The sequence below is a fragment of the Camellia sinensis genome, chromosome 5 (assembly GCF_055761805.1).
Source record: "Camellia sinensis isolate YWXY chromosome 5, ASM5576180v1, whole genome shotgun sequence".
Lineage (NCBI taxonomy): Eukaryota > Viridiplantae > Streptophyta > Magnoliopsida > Ericales > Theaceae > Camellia > Camellia sinensis.
The window spans coordinates 177,831,088-177,845,200 of NC_138965.1; the positions used below are offsets into that span (position 1 = coordinate 177,831,088).

Consider the following 14,113-nt stretch of genomic DNA (forward strand, 5'->3'; position numbering starts at 1 on the left):
TAGCCCTAATGAAAGCTTTAATGAGGTGGAAGAGAGAGAGAGAGTAGAGAGAGGAGCAATGATTCACAACTCTAAATTTGAAGCTCTAACAATGACACTAATGATGTGGCATAGAGCAAAATAAATAAATAAAAAAAGACACATACATCAAATCATTCATGAGTGGATGCCACATAAGTAGAGCTCTCATTAGAGCTCCACTTTTAATGCTTTTAAACATTTTTGTAGAGAGATAGAGAGAGGAGAGTGTGAACCCTCATCACATAGGCACTCTCTACATCATTAGAGCTTTATTAGAGCTCTCAAATTAAAACTCCCAAATATTATTGGTTAGAAATTGGTATTGGCTAACTTTTCTGAAGTTAAGTCAGAGAAGTTTCTAAAGGATTTATTGCTCATTTCAAAGGTATTGGCTTTCCTTTGTTAAATGGCAGTGGAAATTCTTAGGTTGCTTAGTTGTTGTTTTCGTGCTTTGGTGTTCTCTTTCTATCAGTTTGGTTGATTTCTTAGCAACCTTAATAAGATTTTTTTGGAGGTGCTTGCACATGATTCCATGTTTTATCTTGTGCCAACCTAGTTGGGATGATTCGAGATTGCTATGATGTAGTCTTCATGCACTTCCTTTTCTTCCTTTCTTTTTATTTGATGTACTCATCATTGTTTACTCAATAAAATCTCCCATTTTTGCAGATTAAAAAAAAGGACTTCAGAAGCATATCAAAATAGGGAGCAACAGGAGGCATCCATCCAAGCTCCCTAACCTTATGTCATTTTTTGGTCATTTCTTCTATTTTTTGACGTTCTTTGATTGACAGCGGGAGGGATCTTTGATGTGAGAAGTAACTGTTGAAGCTTCTTGCAAGAGAAATTGCTAACTTCGATATGCTTGGAGAGGCCGAGTTTATGACACTCCTCCATAGCCTCCTACACAGACTTGAAATCCATGGAAATAAGGTCCTTATTACTGAAAGGCACCTCGTAGGCCCCGGACTTCAAGCTGATTGGGAAGTGAATGAAATATAGATCTAAATACTCCAACCCAAGTCTCCTAAAAATACTACATGTACTAAAACATAATCAAAATAAAGTAGTATGTATAACTTTGTTAATTATAATTATAAATGAAAATTATATTATCTTACTGTGCTGGGAGGACACGGTCAGGGTGTGCATCGGAGCACCAAAGTCTGGATGTGATGAAAAGCTCACTGCAAGATTGAATGAGGCCGAGCTGTAGAGCTTGTGCTATGGCTTCACCATGGGTCTGCTCTGACTAGTAAAGTGCAGCCGCATCAAAGTGCCTATACCCGAGTTTTAGAACATTCAGAATGGATTCTTTCATGATTTCTTCTAATGCATCAAAAGGCCAAGCAGCTGTTCTGAAGCCTGGCAATGGAATGGTCACATTTGTTGAACCCAAAATCTACCTAAGCTAATCCACCCACATAGGGGGATTAGTAATCCACCTGGAGTCTTAATCCTACTAGTGTATGCCCAAACCAAACATGCCATTGGTGGACTCCATCTCATACCCAATCCATTCCCATCCTTTATGCGGCCAAACAAGCAGCCCATTAATCCCTAATTGTCTATACTTGCACCAGCAGGCAAAAGGCAAAAGGCAACGGAAGTCTTCACTACCCGACACCAAAAACAGAGCATATTCCACACCAAAATCTAAATAAGCCAAAAACAGAATCACGAAGAGCCCAATCTAATTTGCTACAGATGGTAGACAAAGTCATTAATAAATACTCCATGAGAGTTGTTTTTGCCTTGATGCAAAATGCCACTCTTATCTTTATAAGATTGAGGATGGAATCCCAATTAGGTTGCAAATTCTGAAAAACTATTTGGTTCCTGGCTAACCAGATCTATGTTACCAGAAAACATTAATATCTTACTAAATTACATATTGGTACACGCGTTTCGAAACATGGTTACATTTCCATTCTAAAACGGTAATTTTAGTGATCCAAAGCGATTCAAAAGTTTTTTTCAATATATATCATTGAATGTTACCTTAGGAAGAAAAAAATCAAATATAATGAATTCAAATCTAAGGTGAGTTAAGTTTTGACAAGACAAAAATATCAACAAAAAAAAAAGGGGGGTCATAATGCTCATAGAAAATATTAAATTTTTTGGATGTCTAATAGTTAAAAAAAAAAAATTACTCTAGAAATTCCTTAAATTCTCAAGTATAATATATACAAGTTTACCCCCATCATACCACATTTTAGAGCATGTGGCTTAATACGTTTCCCTTCCCGTTCCTGTTCCCATTTTTGTTTCACGTATCAGAACAATCCACGATCTAAGTAACATAGAACCAGATTAACCATAGAACTGCGAAAATATTGCTACCCAAATGGCCTTATCCTTTTTTCTATCTGATTCCTATGATCTATTTTCCTGTCCTAGGACTCAAATCAGTTGTTAAAATTTCATGTAATTCTGTTAAGGTTTTTCTTAAACTTCTAGCAACTCTTATGAACTAATTTCCTGATCGACTAAAGTTTAACTGCAAGTCACAGATTTGCACCTTGGTTCCAGCTAGGCTGCTTATTTGCTTCCATAATGATCAGCAAAGATGTAGTTGAACATTTTTCCCACTTCATTTTCTCCTTCCCCTTTATGATTAAATATGCAGCTGTTATTAATGTCGGTCAGATTTTTAAAACTATTTAATTAATTTATTATTTTAATTTTTTTTTTCTAATATGTTTTTCAAATGCTGTATCAGGGTTATATTGTTTTAAATAGACCATGGGCCTTTCTACAATGGCTGGAAAAATCTACTATTGAAGAAGAGTGAGTGTCCTTTTATTAATGTCTGAGTTACATTTTACATTTAGTAAACTCTAAATCTGTTTGTTTGCTACTGCCATAGATACATATTGATGGCAGAGCCTGATCACATATTTGTAAATCCATTTCCTAATTTGGCACATGGGGGGCTTCTTGCTGGCTTTCCTTTTTTCTACATCAAGCCCAAAGAACATGAGAAGATTGTGTGGAAGTTTTTTGCCAAGGAGAATGGCCCTCTAACAAATATTGATCCAACAGGCAATTCCCCTGTTATTATCAAGGTAGTAAAATCCATTCTCACTATTTACCTCCTAATAATTGGTTTGACTCAGTTTCCTATCACATGGCAGTAACTTCTGAAATACATCTTAATTCATGTTAAGTCTTAAACTATTTTGAGTTTACAGTGGCTTGTTGATTTTGGCTTCTATTGTTATTCTTTTTGTGTCTTTTTCATAAATGTCCAAGATACTTGGGAGAAGATTGCACCGACATGGATGAATATTTCTTTGCGAATGAAAGATGACCCAGAGACTGATAAAACATTTGGATGGGTGCTAGAAATGTGAGTAGAATAGAGAAAATAAATCACTTATATCGCAGTTGAGTTAAAATTTAGGAATGGTGAATTTTTTTGACATTTATATTTTCCTTTTTTGAGCTAAGGTATGCTTATGCTGTGGCCTCGGCTTTGCAAGGTGTGTAGCGTATACTTCGAAAAGACTTTATGATACAGGTTTTGAACCCTGCACTGTTAATCTCTTCTTAGGTTTTTCAATTGTAGTGGATTGATGAATCACAGATACAACATTATTATGTGCACATCAAAGCTTTCTTAAAAGTTCTTGCTCTGCTGATTTTTCAGCCACCATGGGATTTGGAAACTGGGAAAATTTTTATCATCCATTACACTTATGGATGTGACTACAACATGAAGGTAAAGTTTATTATTCCATTCATATTCATATTCATATTCAGCTGTTTATGTTTTGATAGGTTTATGAAATATAAATTGTCCAACTGCCCAGTTGTTTATGTTCTCAGGAGGAAAATATAAGGATGGAACTATAGTTTGGATGAAAAACAACTTGATGTTCAAGTCAGCCAAATTCCAATGACTCTCTTAACTGTACCTTTTCCAACAGGTCTAAGAAAAAACATATTAGATTGGCACCACAATCTAAAAAATGCAGCTACAAAGTTAGACTCTATTCTTGGCTGTACCTTTTGTCTCTCACTTTATTTTCTACAGCCTCCTTATGAACTTAACTAAGCTTACGTGTATGGAACCATATTTTTGATGAAAAACAGCTTGATATTCAAGTCAGCTTCAAATAAACCATTACGAGAGAAAGAGAGAGAGAAAGAGAGAGAGCGAGAATTTCGGGTCATATGAAACACATAGGACCAGCCATCACCTCATAATTAGAATTATTTAACTACATAGATTGGATGACGATACGTTGAACAACAACAGAATTTGGCAAAATAACACTACAATATTTGTAAATATAACTCTTCGATAATTAACTCTATTATTTACAAGATCTGTCCGACTCTTTATGTTTTGATAATTTTATCACATTTAAGTGGTGAAAAAATTGTTTGAAAATCTGATGAAAATTTTAATTATTTTTCATTTAATGAAAATTTGTTTTCCCTTTAAAAGAATCATACGACAAAAAAAAAAAAATTACGGTGGACATAATTTAAATTTGTCAAAAGTGTTGTCTCTCTTTTTCTCTCATACACACACATTAACAAAAAAGCTTTAACCAAAAGTGAAAATTCCAGATCAATCTTTAATTTGTTTTGTTTCTATGTAACCAGTTCTTGTTGTCTATACATTATTCTTTGTTGTATCAAAAGTGGACATTGAAGATGGAACTCTAACTTTTGTGGAAGTAAATCTTATTGCTAATCGTAGTTAATTTTGAGTCTCTTTGATGTCTTAGTTGTCAGGCAATTCACATGATTCTTTTATTATGCAGATGAAGTAACAAGATTGTCGATCTTCTTCCTGCCGTAATGCTGTGAAAAGTAGGCCTCCAACGCTCTGGTCCTGCAGTTGCAAAGCCTGGTACGTACACCCTCACATGTTCAGCAGATGCGCACTGTGTGTTCGTTACTGTGTCTCAATAATTGAGGAGTTAACTAAGTTTGTGTGTGGTGCTTCTAATTGCTCATTCATGAAACTATACAACTATTTATGTTTTCATATGTTAGATAATATCTCAATGGGACCACATAATTAAATGTGGTGTTATCATTTATAAGAAACCTACAATTTAAGTGATTCAATTTAGTTAATAGGCTTAAGGGTATATATGTGTTATGGACCTAATGTGTAGATACTAGTTGTATAATTTCTATTTCTATGAGGGGCAGAAGTAGAAATTAAAACATATTGGTTAAAGTTGGTTTTCATTACCTTTCAGTTTTAAAACCAATAATGGTTAATTTATTGGTTTTCATTACCTTTCAGTTTTAAACCAATAATGGTTAATTTATTGGTTTTCATTACCTTTCAGTTATGAAAACCAATTACAACCTTTAAAAGGTTATGGTCCATATTCCTTCCTAAGGTGAAAAGATAAGAACACTGTTTTGTTTTTCTAAATCCTCTCAAGGAGAAACATAAGGCACCAAAGGGGAAAGGATTAGAAGGCAATAACATAGTCAATATCAAAGGTTTTATTGACAATCAGACGCTTCCGTTTAACCGTTCATCGATGGATTCAGGTATGTCGTTTTAGTCTTGTTTTCTTGATGATATACATGGTAGATGATCCGAAACATGAAGTTTCATGTTCTGAAATTTATGTTTACAATTGGTATCAGAGCGGTTATATCATGTCTATTATCAGAATAGATATGCTTTTATTCATCCTATTTAGTTTCTTGGAATCAGATTCTGTTTTTTGTATTTCTGTTTTTCCCTCTGCTGCAAATTCTGTTTTGTTTTCTGGAAATGGAACATAATTCGGATGGGCGGTTCATTTTTCAAATGGTGAACATCATGTATTTTTATATATATGTGTATAATTGGGATTGCTGCAGATTATATAACATATACGGGGTAACAAATTTAGAAATCTTTAAATTTAATGTAATTTCATACAACGTCTACGGAAATTTAATTTTCTAATGTTCTAAATATAAGTCAATTCAAACAAGATGTCACAAAAGTGATCTCTCTTGTCTAGATTGTTTTATATGGAATGTTTTGAAATTCATGTCTGTGTATCTCATGCGGGTATTTATCGGTCCAAAGACATGATTAAGACTTGGCAGAATTACACACACATTTTGTGGTGATAAACATGTGCCAGTTGTCAAGGAAACCTAATGTGAATAATAAATCCATCAAAAGATAGATTTGTTATTTGACATAACTTATTGTCAATGTTTGATCATTTCAACAAGAATACCACTTACAGTTAATATCACTACCCAAAGGCTTGGTATTAATGTTGTGCTAGGTATCTTGAGATATTGTCATTAAATTAATAAATTTAGAGATTATCTGTTTGGTAACTTAATGTGAGTATAATTGTTTATTCCTTTTATTTTCTTTTCGATTCAGCTTTAATGTCGACTACTTCAATCTCTGCCAACATGAACAATGTTCCAATGTTAAATGGAACAAACTTTAAGGACTGGAAAGAGTACATATTGATTGTTCTCGGCTGCATGGACATAGACTTGGCATTAAGGATGCCAAAACCGAATGCTCTCACTACACAAAGTACTCCTGAGGAAACTGTGTACTTTGAAAAGTGGGATCGTTCTAACAGGCTAAGTCTTATGATCATGAAGCGTGGGATTCCAGAAGTTTTTCGGGGTGCAATAACAGAGGATGTTACCGTTGCCGGTGAATTTCTTTTAGAAATTCAAAAGCGTTTTGCTAAAAACGATAAGGCTGAAACAAGCACGCTTTTAGCAAGCTTGATTTCAATAAAGTACAAAGGCAAGGGTAATGTTCGTGAGTACATCATGAAAATGTCTCATCTTGCTTCAAAACTTAAGGCACTAAAGCTCGACCTATCTGATGATTTGCTCGTGCATTTAGTTCTCATCTCTCTTCCTGCACAATTTAACCAATTTAAGGTCAGTTATAACTACCAGAAGGAGAAATGGACTCTCAATGAGCTCATTTCATTTTGTGTGCAAGAGGAAGAGAGATTGAAGCAAGAAAGGACTGAAAGTGCTCATCTAGCAAGCACCTCCAAGCATACGGGCAAAAGAACGCATAAGGGAAAGGAAGTTGCTATTCCTCAGGGTCCGGAACCAAAGAAACAGAAAACGCAGGATGGTTGTTTCTTTTGTGGCAAGCCCGGACACAGAAAGAAGGATTGTGCCAAATACGTCGCCTGGCGTATAAAGAACGGTCCATTTCATGTTTTGGTCTGTTCTGAAATAAATTTAGCTTCAGTACCAAGAAACACTTGGTGGGTAGATTCTGGTGCTACTACTCACATATGTGTTTTTATGCAGGGTTGCCTGAACTACCGAAAGCCAACTGATGCTGAAAGATACATCTTTGTGGGTGATGGCAAGTCAATAGAAGTGCAGACAATAGCGCACTTTAGATTATTACTGAAAACTGGTTATTATTTGGATTTATTAGACACTTTTGTTGTACCGTCCTTTAGACGGAATTTAATTTCTGTTTCTGTATTGGACAAATTGGGATATTATTGTTCTTTTGGAAATATGAAGTTTAGTATGTCTATTAATTCCAATGTTATTGGTACTGGTTTACTTAATGTGTTTGATAATCTATATTTGCTCGAAACTATTGCATCTTATAATGCAACCTTGCACGTGGAATCACGAGGTACAAAGCGTAAATTAACTAAGGAAAATTCATCCTCATTATGGCACAAACGCCTAGGTCACATCTCTAAATCTAGAGTTGAGCGCCTTGTGTCTGATGGAATTTTGGACTCTCTTGATTTTTCAGATTTTGATGTCTGTGTTGAGTGTATCAAGGGAAAACAGACCAAAATAAAGAAATATGGTGCCCATAGGACTACAGATGTCTTAGAACTAATTCATACGGACATTTGTGGCCCATTCCCTATGGCGTCTTGGAATGGTCAACAATATTTTATCACATTCATAGACAATTATTCCAGATGTGGGTATCTATTTCTTATCCATGAGAAATCACAGTCTTTGGACGTATTCAAAAGATTTAAGGCCGAAGTTGAGTTACAACTCAACAAACGGATTAAAAGTGTCAGGTCTGACCGTGGTGGTGAATACTATGGCAGATATGATGGATCAGGTGAACAACGTCCAGGACCGTTTGCAAAATACCTGGAGGAATGTGGAATCGTCCCACAATACACCATGCTAGGATCACCTAGCATGAATGGTGTATCTGAGAGACGAAACCGGACTCTTAAGGATATGGTAAGAAGTATGATCAGTCATTCTACTTTACCAGAGTCCCTCTGGGGTGAGGCTCTAAAGACAGCAACTTATATCTTAAATCGGGTGCCAACTAAAGCAGCTGCAAAAACACCTTATGAGCTTTGGGTTGGGCGAAAGCCTAGTCTAAAACATTTGCATGTGTGGGGGTGTCCTGCTGAGGCGAGGCCTTATAAACCTCATGAACGAAAATTGGACTCTAAAACCATTAGCAGCTACTTTATTGGCTATGCCGAACGATCACGGGGTTACAAATTTTATGATCCCACAAATAGGTCAATATTTGAGACGGGAATTGCAACATTTTTTGAGGATGTTGAGTTTGGGGGGAGAAATCCAGTTAGAGACATTGTCTTTGAGGAGAAAGTAGGAGTAATCCCACTTCCTACTACTACTTTTGACCAATCACAGGTTCCTATACCTGTCATTGCTCAAGAAGTAATTTCGAATCCTCAACCAGACAATGTTGTTCAAGATAATATAGTTCAAACCCCCATTCAAGATGAGGTAACTGTTCCTGAGGAAAAAACTCTACAACCTCAACCTCAAGAATCTGTGCCATTAAGGCGATCCACTAGAGAAAGGAGAATTGCATTTTCAGATGATTATATTGTATATCTCCAGGAACATGAGGTAGAAAATGGAATGTCGAAAGATGATCCAATCAACTTTCGTCAAGCCATGGAAAGTTCCAACTCTCATAAGTGGATAGAAGCCATGAATGAAGAATATAAGTCTATGCAAGACAATAAAGTTTGGGAACTTGTCTCATTACCAGTTGGTGCGAAGCCCGTAGGTTGTAAATGGATATTTAAAACCAAAAGGGATTCAAATGGTAATGTGGAGAGGTATAAGGCACGTCTTGTAGCCAAAGGCTTTACTCAAAAAGAAGGAATTGACTTTAAAGAAACTTTCTCTCCAGTTTCTTCGAAAGATTCTTTTAGGACAATTATGGCGCTTGTTGCATATTTTGATCTTGAGTTGCATCAGATGGATGTCAAAACAGCTTTTCTTAATGGTGACATTAAAGAAACAATTTATATGGTGCAGCCAGAAAACTTTGTGTCAGGAGACCCAAAGAATATGGTTTGCAAATTGACTAAATCCATCTATGGACTCAAACAAGCTTCTCGTCAGTGGTACTTCAAATTTCATCAAGTTCTCACTTCGTATGGTTTTGAAACTAACGTTGTTGATGAATGTGTGTATCACAAGTTCAGTGGGAGTAAACACATATTTTTGGTTTTATATGTTGATGACATATTGCTTGCCACAAACGATATAAACTTATTGCATGACACCAAGAGATTTCTATCTAAGAATTTTGAAATGAAAGATCTTGGTGATGCTTCCTTTGTATTAGGAATCGAAATACTCCGAGATCGTTCTCGGGGTATTCTGGGATTATCACAAAGGAGCTATATCGAAAAAATACTCATTAGATTTGGCATGCAAAATTGTAAATCAGGTGAAACCCCGGTTGCTAAGGGAGACAAGTTTAGTCTCAGCCAATGCCCGAAGAACAGTCTTGAAATTCAAGAAATGCAGAAGATTCCTTATGCCTCAGCTGTAGGGAGTGTAATGTATGCTCAAGTATGTACGCGTCCGGATATTGCGTTTATAGTTGGCATGTTAGGCAAATATTTAAGTAATCCTAGCATGGATCATTGGAAAGCAGTCAAGCGTGTTATGCGATATTTACAGAGAACAAAGGAATATATGCTCACATATAGGAGATCGGATAAGTTAGAGGTCATTGGATATTCCGACTCCGATTTTGCTGGATGCCAAGACAGTAGGAAATCCACATCAGGCTATATTTATCTGTTAGCTGGCGGAGCAATTTCTTGGAGGTCTGCAAAGCAGACGCTCATAGCTTCATCCACCATGGCTGCAGAGTTTGTAGCATGTTATGAGGCATCAAACCAAGGGATATGGCTGCGGAATTTTGTCACTGGGTTGCGTATTTTGGAAGGCACTGAAAGACCACTTAAGATATATTGTGACAATAAGTCTGCAGTTTTATATTCCAATAACAACAGGAGCTCGACAAAATCAAAGCATATTGATATCAAGTTCCTAGTTGTAAAAGAAAGAGTGCAGAGTGGACAGATTTCCATAGAGCACATTGGGACAAACTCCATGATAGCGGATCCACTTACGAAGAAACTACCACCCAAGGTCTTTCATGAGCACACTGCTCATATGGGTGTTGTTCTATTTGAGAACATTCTGGTTTAGTGGGAGTTTGTATTTATATTACTGCTTTATGCCAGCCTAGAGTTTTATCTATGTAATTAGATTAATTTCTGCAAAAATGAAGTATTCAGTTTATTACGCTCTGTTACGTATTGTGAAGTATTGATCTCAATAAAGTTAAGTAGGACCAGTTGGACATAGGCATGTATGGATCACATCACATGTAATTTCCATACTACGTATCCATGATTGATCTATGTCATTTAGCTATATTTGTATACGTGACCATTGGTGGGTCGAGTTACGATTGATGTAACGAAGACCGCTTTGATCCTATATTAATATAGTTAATGGACAAGATTGTTTGGATACCCTCAAGTTATGATAACAAATTTCTGAGCTCACTAAAGTTAAGCACATTTTTCAGGATACATATGTGGTCCAGTGGGAGATTGTTAGATAATATCTCAATGGGACCACATAATTAAATGTGGTGTTATCATTTATAAGAAGCCTACAATTTAAGTGATTCAATTTAGTTAATAGGCTTAAGAGTATATATGTGTTATGGACCTAATGTGTAGATACTAGTTGTATAATTTCTATTTCTATGAGGGGCAGAAATAGAAATTAAAACATATTGGTTAAAGTTGGTTTTCATTATCTTTCAGTTTTAAAACCAATAATGGTTAATTTATTGGTTTTCATTACCTTTCAGTTTTAAACCAATAATGGTTAATTTATTGGTTTTCATTACCTTTCAGTTATGAAAACCAATTACAACCTTTAAAAGGTTATGGTCCCTATTCCTTCCTAAGGTGAAAAGATAAGAACACTGTTTTGTTTTTCTAAATCCTCTCAAAGAGAAACATAAGGCACCAAAGGGGAAAGGATTAGAAGGCAATAACATAGTCAATATCAAAGGTTTTATTGACAATCAGGCACTTCCGTTTAACCGTTCATCGATGGATTCAGGTATGTCGTTTTAGTCTTGTTTTCTTGATGATATACATGGTAGATGATCCGAAACATGAAGTTTCATGTTCTGAAATTTATGTTTACATCATATGTTTATAAAATTTAGATTGTCCACCTGTCCAACTGTTTATGTGCTGATAAGGAAGATATAAGAACGGCACTATAGCTTTGATCAAAAACAGCTTGATGTTGAAGTCAGCGAACCGGGTGGCTTCACATTACCACCACAGTCTCAAAAATGCAGCCACCTAGTCAGCCCCTACTCCCAATTTTGACCAGGACTCCTTTATTTATTGTTCAAATATGCCCAACGCTAATGTAAAAATGGTACTACAAATGGCCAGTTTCAAGTTGGACAATTTAGTTGAGACCATTGACTTCGAAACATAAATGAGATTTCCTTATTTTTTCTCCTCTTAGGTGAATTTATATATCAAACTCAAATCCAAATTCGTCAAGATATAATTAGAAATATCTAATTATATATATTAGATAACAATAAGTTGGACAACAACAAAATTTCGCAAAATAACTCTACCAAGCAAACTAATTTATAAAAGTATTATGTGAAATTCCTGCCACCTAAAACATCGAAGCAACAAAAAATTAAGTTTGATTAGCAATAAGATTTCATTCCATAAGAATTTGAGTTTCATCTTGAACCTGCACTTTTGATGCAATAAAGAATAATATATAGACAATAATAATTGCTTACATAAAAACAAATAGAATTATAGATTGATCTTCAATATTTCCCCAATCTGAAACGAAATCAGTATTTCTAACCAAATCTAAAAATTGCGGGCTAAGAAAGGGTTCCCCAGGTACAAATAGAGAAAACATTAATTAAAATTTAAAACACAATTGTTGAAATTATAAAACTGTAGGTTAAGTTAATAGGGTGAATCCATCGTCTCAATTTTAATTACATTTCACTTTTCAAATTCATAAACCGAACACAATTTTAAATATTTATTATATTTGTGTCTTTTATTGTATTTTCCACTACCTTTTTATAAACTTAACTAGGTTTATGTGTGGGGTGTTTCTAATTGCCCATCTATAAAACTGTTCAGCTGTTGATCTTTTCATAATGTTATGAAGTTTATGTAGCTAAAAACTTACAGAACTGAATAATTCAAAACAGAATCATATATGAAAAATTTATAGCGCTTCCTTCTTACAAAACAAAATAATCTGTAAGAGATTCACTTGGGGTACATTTATAGTTCAACTTAGATCCAAATTCATGAAGATATAATTAAAAATATCTAATTATATATATTAGATGATGATAGGTTGGACAACAACAGAATATGGCAAAATAACTCTATGATATTTGTAAATATGAACCTTATATAATTAACTCTATTATTTATAAGATGTGTGCATCTTTTTATCTTTTGATAATGTTAACAAATTTAAGTGGTCAAAAAAACCATTGGAAATCTGATGGAAAATTTAATTTATTCTTGATTTAATGAAAACTTGATCATCTAATTTTCCTGGCAGCTAAGCCATTGGAGATACCAAAGAAATAGGTTTCATTAGATAATTTGGACAGCAGCAGACTATTGGAAAGTAACTCTAATGTTTATAAATATGACTCTTAGATAATTAGCTCTATTATTTATAAGATGTGTCCAACTTTTTATGTTTTGATAATGTTATGAAATGTAAGTGCTGAAAAACTGGGTTGGAAATCTTATTTAAAATTTTTATTAGTCTTGATTTAATGAAAACTTGGTTTCCCTTTAAAAGAATGATATATACAAAATTTTAAAAAAGAACTAACCAGACTAACTTGTGGTAGCATCGTATGGAAACTCATAGGCAATATCTGAAGAAGAAAACAAAATTTTCAAGATTGTAAAATCACCTTCATTTGTCGAGAAGGCAACTCTGCAGCTGATGCAATATGCAACCACATCAAAGGAAAATATGAGAATTTCCAATACGATGACAATACTTTACCACGCAAAATTAAAAATATTGCACATCAAGAAAGACAAGGATATATCTATACACATTGTACATAATCACACTAACATAGAGTACTTCCTCTTCTTCTTATCTTTTGTAGACAAATCCCCACTGTATGCCTAATATAATAGTGTTGAATAATTACTAATAATGACATTTGTATGAATCATAATAATTACTATTTTTATTATGAATATGGTAAAGTTTTGTTATAAATATGCATCGATTCAACAGTTGATTTTCTTTTTGGGAGCCCCCTTTTAATCTAACAACCAAAAATTAAAATGCATACAATATATCCTTCATCCAAAACAATCTTATTATTTCTCAACATCTTTTATTGCTGTTGATTTGACACAGATGTAACTATGGGAGAGGGATGTACGGAGGCGAAATTGCTACATTGAAGGCCTGCGTTATAACATAAATATAATATTATATGCATATAAGATTTGTTCATTAATTATATTTTTTCCTCTCCTTGAAAAGCGCTATTTACCAAAATTACATGAAATAATCTTTGAAAAGTGCTAATTACCAAAATTGCATCAAATAATTCTCGCACCACCGCAAATGAAATGGTTACGTTTGTGTCAAATCAACAACTATAAAAGATCTTCAGAAATAATAATTAATGAACAAATATGAAACATCACAACAAATGAAATGTAAAATATAATTACATGTCATTTTGTATATTCAT

General features: G+C 34.4%; 1 long non-coding RNA gene and 1 pseudogene across 1 annotated transcript in view; one reads left to right on the forward strand and one right to left on the reverse strand.

Moving 5' to 3' along the window:
* Positions 1–337: 337 nt before the first annotated feature.
* On the reverse strand, positions 338–1,547 carry LOC114272579 ((1S)-1,7-diacetoxy-luvungin A aldo-keto reductase pseudogene; annotated as a pseudogene).
* Positions 1,548–2,737: 1,190 nt separating this feature from the next.
* The window catches only part of LOC145791007 (uncharacterized), a 53,749-nt gene continuing 42,373 nt past the window's right edge, over positions 2,738–14,113 (forward strand). The window contains exons 1-5 of the long non-coding RNA XR_014330554.1: positions 2,738–2,814; positions 2,894–3,376; positions 3,478–3,547; positions 3,677–3,748; positions 4,803–4,891. This is a non-coding gene — a long non-coding RNA (uncharacterized LOC145791007). The remainder of the gene's footprint in view (positions 2,815–2,893; positions 3,377–3,477; positions 3,548–3,676; positions 3,749–4,802; positions 4,892–14,113) is intronic.